We start from the raw sequence: 6000 nt of genomic DNA, 5'->3' as shown, positions 1-6000 counted from the left end.
TAGAAAACATAATGCACATAAATGGGGCATAAAAATATATTGTTGAAAGTGAAAGTAGTGATTTGGAAAAAATGAAAGTAGGGTAGAGACTAGGACCTTTTTCTGGACTTCGGGGTCAGGTGTTTTTAAGCTCGGGATCTGGGGATTGATCAATACGGGATCCGGGAATATATTTTTCGATTTCGGTATATGAATTTCTTTAAACTCTGCATCTCGGGATTTAATGTTTTTAAGACCGGGATTGTGGGATCAGGACCCCTCTGACCACCCCTCAAATTAGCCTTAGTCGGTCTTAGTCTTTTTTACAAGATTCATATCCTACCATTGGCATGTTAATAAGGCTCTCAAACGAAAAAGCACTGATGGATCCGATTGTCCTAGAAGCATATTTTATTAGACTAATAATGGTCTATATATAAGTAGTTACATTTATTTCATGTTTGAAGCGGTGCAAATTTTTAATTTAATTTGACTTTTACCAAAAGATGCATTGTAGCAAAGGAAAAGAATAATTGTGGTCTGAGGCCAGAAACACGAAAATGGTTGAATTTAACAGAAAGGAAACAAATATCGAACTTTGGAAAAAGGGAGAGGATTTTCGATACCTTTTCTGAAATTCTCCATGATACATACTTATCTTTTACAAACATCATCATACAACAGTTCACAAGCTGTATATATATGCCCGCGATTTCGCGAATGTGTTCTAGTAACCTTTAAGTGTATTTTGTGCTTCTACTGGTAGTATCGCACAGGGGCCAATCTAATTAAAAATCGATCTCTCATCGCTCTTGTTTTCTGATATGTCGCGCTCCCACGCGACATATCAGAAACAGGAGCGATGAGAGATCGGTTTTTAATTAGATTGGCACAGGGTCATGCATGATGGATCTACCCTTAAGTGCCTCATCTTGCACTGATAGCCAATCAAAAAGCTCCATTCTTTATCAAGTTGAAACGACAAAGAATACAAAATTATTAAAATATAAACTTTTACATTTTCTAACATTATTGGTAAAATAAAACATTTCTATAACAGTTTCCACAAAAATTAAGGTAAAATACTCTATTCGTTTAATCAACCAATGAAATCGCTAGCCTTTCATCCGAAGTAATGGCGATACATGCTGTCAACAGATACGAAGATCGACAAGTTTAAACAAAATGCATAACCTTCAGTGGGGAAAAGTAAATTTTAGAACTCGAATTTAGAAAAGAGTGTAGATAAGTAAGTTTGGCTGTCATTGTCCAAAACTGACAGAAAGTATGTCTAAAGTGATCCCGAAAAAGTTTCAGATGAAAAAGTGCGGGAACTTTCTCAATGTTCTCAAAATTGACAAAAATTATAACAAGTCTCAAAAATCTGAATATCACATTTCTACCCATTTGTTGGTACAAGTTAATAAACAAACACAATTATTAAATCATTTACAATGAATGGATAAACATAAAATTATGGAAAGTAATTTGAACAAAATCTTGATGTTTACAATTTATGCAAATATGAAAACATTCCTGATTTGGAATAATTTTTGAAAATATCTCTTCTATAAACAATAAACAAACAGTAAAGTCCTATTAGCATAGGAACTTGGCACTCATATAGAATAAGTACTATATATACCATGGTTCTTGCGAGTTAACATATTTAAACAAACGAATCCGAAGGATGAGTTTGTTTAAATACAAATGTATCCTACCGTAGTCTAAAATCGTTCATCTTGTCAGTTCGTTAGGTATTTGTGTTTGAACTTAACACACGGGGAAACTCCGCATTGACGTCACTACGCTACTTCCGGCGTAGAAAAACAATGTAGAATACGTTTTTTCTAAACTTTTGAATAAAAAAACATTTCTGAAGGTAAGTTTTCATTGTTGTTCTCAATTATTGCTAAAAAATGCCAAATTTCTAATGCCCGTTTCAATCCCGACTTCCGAATGTCTAAAAACATTCTAGAACTTCACAAAATCCCACTTCCGGCCTCCATTGCTTTGTGTACATTCCATTCAGCGTCATCAATCTTGTGGCAGGCAATACAGGTCAAGCAAATCGTATTTTTAGGAATTTTAAAATGACATGCTCATTACGTCTTTCATGATTTTCCCGCGAAAAAATCCCAACCAAAATGAAAGGAAAACTGATTGAAAAAACGATGCCCATGCCATAATTTTGTACAGGAATATAGAGTAGGTTAATGAAAAATAATTTACATTTATTTTTCATAGAATTTTCTTTTTATTCATTATAAAAAGATCGATATTCTGACCATCATGACTGTAGTTAAATATTCATACAGAATTCCACTGATGTCAAAAGGGATGGCAAAAAAAGAGTTTTCCTGTTGAATAAAACCCAAAATTATTGCAAACGATTTTGAAGCAATATCCCACAAAGAAATAACGTAATTGCCGTAGACTGGAAAATCCCCTAATTGACAGTAGAGCAATTTGATTGGGTAGAACGAATTGACATCACGTGATTTTGACGCCATTGAAATTTAAATGTAAACAAACAAGGTCAGAAGGTTCAGTATGGGACAGCATCGTACATTTAGTTACTGACAAATAATTATGAGTTACCAAGCTTGACAATGCATGGTAATAAAAAATGAAAGCTAAGTGTACAGAAAAAATAAGAAAAAAATAGCCTTAGGATAACGACTTATCATTACACCTGGATATGTTAATGAACATGGTATATAAAATTTGTAATACAGTCGAACATCGTTGTGTCGAACTTGGTTGTGTCGAAAACTCGGATGAGTCGAAGTAAGTTCCGGGTCCCGGCATAATTCCCAGAGATGCAAACAGTTTTTTTTTCCTGTCAGACATTGGGGCCTACAGGGTACGAAGTTTTGCCAGACCCATCACATTTCTGCCAGACCTATATTTTCACTCAAAATAGTCTATGTAAAAACTTTGTAATATATGTCTATAAATAACAATGAAATGTAACTGTTTCCTGTTAAGGGGTTTCCCGAATTTTCCCGCTAAAAAGCACATGGCTTTCAACAATTGTAAACAAAGCATTCAATTTTTGATCATGGATTACAGCTTTAATTAATTGAATTTGGATATAGATATTCAACTTAGGCCAAAAAAAAAAAATAGGTGTGTTTCCTGTTGCATGCCCCAAAAAATTAGGGTCGGTAGGTAGGTATTTTTTTTTTTTTTTTTTTTTTTTTTTTTTTTTTTTTTTTTTACTGGCCTGCTTCGGTTGTTTTTTGTGTATTTTTATAATCAGTTTGTTATTCTTTCAGGTTATTTTCATCAGTTCATTGTATAAAGTATACAAGATATGAATAGTCCATGTTCAAAAGTTGCAGAAGACTTGGCCAGGACTTCCAGCTTATAAAATTTTCAAACTTTTCAGAACTGATATGCCATCTGTACGGGTCAGGCTATAGTCTTACACAGAAAGCCCATCAAAGTCTGTCTCAGCAAAGACCTGTTTTATAATCAGTTTCTTTCAGACAATTTAGTTCACAGAACTGATGCCAGCTTTTCTACAAATACCAAATATTAATAACATGATAGAGGGATGGGTGAAAATCTTTGAAATTTTGATTATATACTAGCTGTTTAAAAGAAAATCAATTACAAATTGAGTTTTGGGGCTATGGTTGAGCAAATATCAGATATTAAAATTAAATTTAATCCTAAATTGAACGTTTGGCTTCCCTCTTGTATTAGAAAAGACTGTCAGAAGTAAATGCCAAAACATTGTAAACTTGTTATACTGTCAATTTTATTCCTACTGATGGCCATAGCAGAAGCCATGCCGTTGTTTGACTTCAATCTGTATCACACAAATGCTTACTGTATTAAAATTTTATTTGAAATCAAACGTTTAAAAGATGCCATTCAAAGGCTATACTAAACAAAAACCGTTTCCGGAAAAAAACGAAAAAAATCCGGATTTTTTTTTTTTTTTTTTTTTTTCCGGGAAAAAAAAGTTAGGGTCGGCGCCAAAAAATTAGGGTCGGTCGGGCGACCGGAAACACACCTATTTTTTTTTTTTGGCCTTAAGGTACAGTCAGGCAATGTTTTTACTTTTTTCTGGATTAAAACTAATTTGAAAGAAAAGTTTAAAAAATAAAATATATTGTAAATATTCAGTGACCCATAGATTTTTTGAACTCTGCTACGGAGGTTAAAGTTACGTCATTTTTCAAACCAATGGTGTGTATTCTCTGTTAAATAACTGCGTTTGATATAAATATTTCAATAAATTAACGATGTCAAACATACGATTTCAAAACTGAAATTTATACTGCAAAAGGTTTTATTTTTATTTTTTAAGGAAGGATATTTGGAAGGTGTCCGGCTATAATAGTTATCATTAAAACAGTTTGAACTCCCGATTTCTATTATGTAATCGAAGCCTTGAATGTTGTTCTATCTAATCATGCAACGTGGTTGTAAATTCACAATTTTATAAACAAAATACTCTGCCAGGACCGACGGGGAATTAAGTTTTGGCTGACCCAAGCAGACTAAAATATTGACGGCCATCAGGTCCTGCACAGCAACGAGTTTTGCCGGACCTGCATAAATTCTGCCCCTTAGGTCTGACAGGTCCGACGATTAGTTGCATCTCTGAATTCCCCTTTGATCAATGCATTTTTATCTCTGATGAGTCGAACTCGGATGATTCGAATTCTTGGTTAAGTCGAGGTAATTCTTAAGTCCCGTCGATGTAAAATTGATGTACATTGTAGATTGACCCCGATGTCTCGAAGTTCAAAATTAAAAAAAAAAATCCAAAAGAAATAAAAACTTTAAAGATAAAATTCATAATGGATGTTTTTCTTGTTTAACCTATTCATTTCCATAAGTGATTAAAGCTGTGTAAATTCCATAAGTGATTAAAGCTGTGTAAACATACTTGTTTGTAAAACAGTTAAAATGACATGTTTATGATGACCGCTAATCAACACCTTTGTTGATCTCCAAGCAGAACTTGAATGATCATAGAATGTGCTGAACCTATTTCACTTGGTATAAAAACGAAACGAATTTTAATGACCCAAGCTGAGATTAAATTAACCATTAGAAAAAAAACAATAATTAAAAGGATTAAAATATTTTATTATTATGAGTTGGTCTTTTTAATCTATGAACACTTTTGACATTCTTTAAAGATCAGGGGTTAAAAAATCCACTAGCCTGACGCCCGGGACTACAACATTTAGGCCTCGGGCAACCAAAACTTGTAACCCAATATGCCCGACGGACTAGTAACAAAATTTTTTTGGTGTTTCCAAAATATAAAGTGGAAAATCCCCTCATCACTATTATATCTTAGCCAATCAGATTCGACTACGTCATCTGGGATTCCCAGAATTTGAACTGATTTTGTAGAAGGATCCCGTACTTTTAATATCGATTTTTCAGTACAGGGGTATTGTACATTGTTTATGCAACCAGAGAAATATAATGTAACCAAATTGTACCTCCTGAATAATTTATTGAATTATAAATGTGAACCCCTTTCAACAGCAGACACCCGACTTTTGTCAAATATAAATTTGTAACACGTGCAGATGTTATGGTAGCCATTTTGTTTTTGTTTACATACTGTGAAGAAGAACCATGACCTATACATTAACAGTTTTCAGAAAACTTAAACTTGATGCAATAATATTTCATCATTATGATTATGATTATCTTCATTGATATTCAAATGAATTTGATTTTTAAAGAAATTTTTATGCCAGGCATGGCTTTCATATAACAATGTATAGAAGTGGTCAAGACTTGTACCAGCTCGAGATTTGAGCAAGTCATTATTACAGTATATTTAATGAGTATTCAATTATCGAATTGAATATAATATCTGCTAATGGGATATTTTTTGCTGTAAGCTTTGGGTATCCAATTTGCAAAAAATCCACTGTACAATGGATAAAAATTGTCAAGTTGATAGAATTCATTGTTTATAGAAGGAAACTCTGAATGTGGAAGGCATACTAGGGCTAGTAGGTCAGTTTTGTTGGG

At 33.2% G+C, this 6000-nt stretch overlaps 1 long non-coding RNA gene across 1 annotated transcript in view; it reads left to right on the top strand.

Annotated features, from left to right (window-relative positions):
- The first annotated feature begins 1115 nt into the window (after positions 1-1115).
- Positions 1116-6000, top strand: part of LOC143072825 (uncharacterized) — a 32360-nt gene continuing 27475 nt past the window's right edge. Inside the window, exon 1 of the long non-coding RNA XR_012977328.1 lies at positions 1116-1228. This is a non-coding gene — a long non-coding RNA (uncharacterized LOC143072825). The remainder of the gene's footprint in view (positions 1229-6000) is intronic.

Source organism: Mytilus galloprovincialis, chromosome 4, assembly GCF_965363235.1.
Source record: "Mytilus galloprovincialis chromosome 4, xbMytGall1.hap1.1, whole genome shotgun sequence".
NCBI lineage: Eukaryota > Metazoa > Mollusca > Bivalvia > Mytilida > Mytilidae > Mytilus > Mytilus galloprovincialis.
This window is presented reverse-complemented; position numbering and strand designations above follow the sequence as displayed.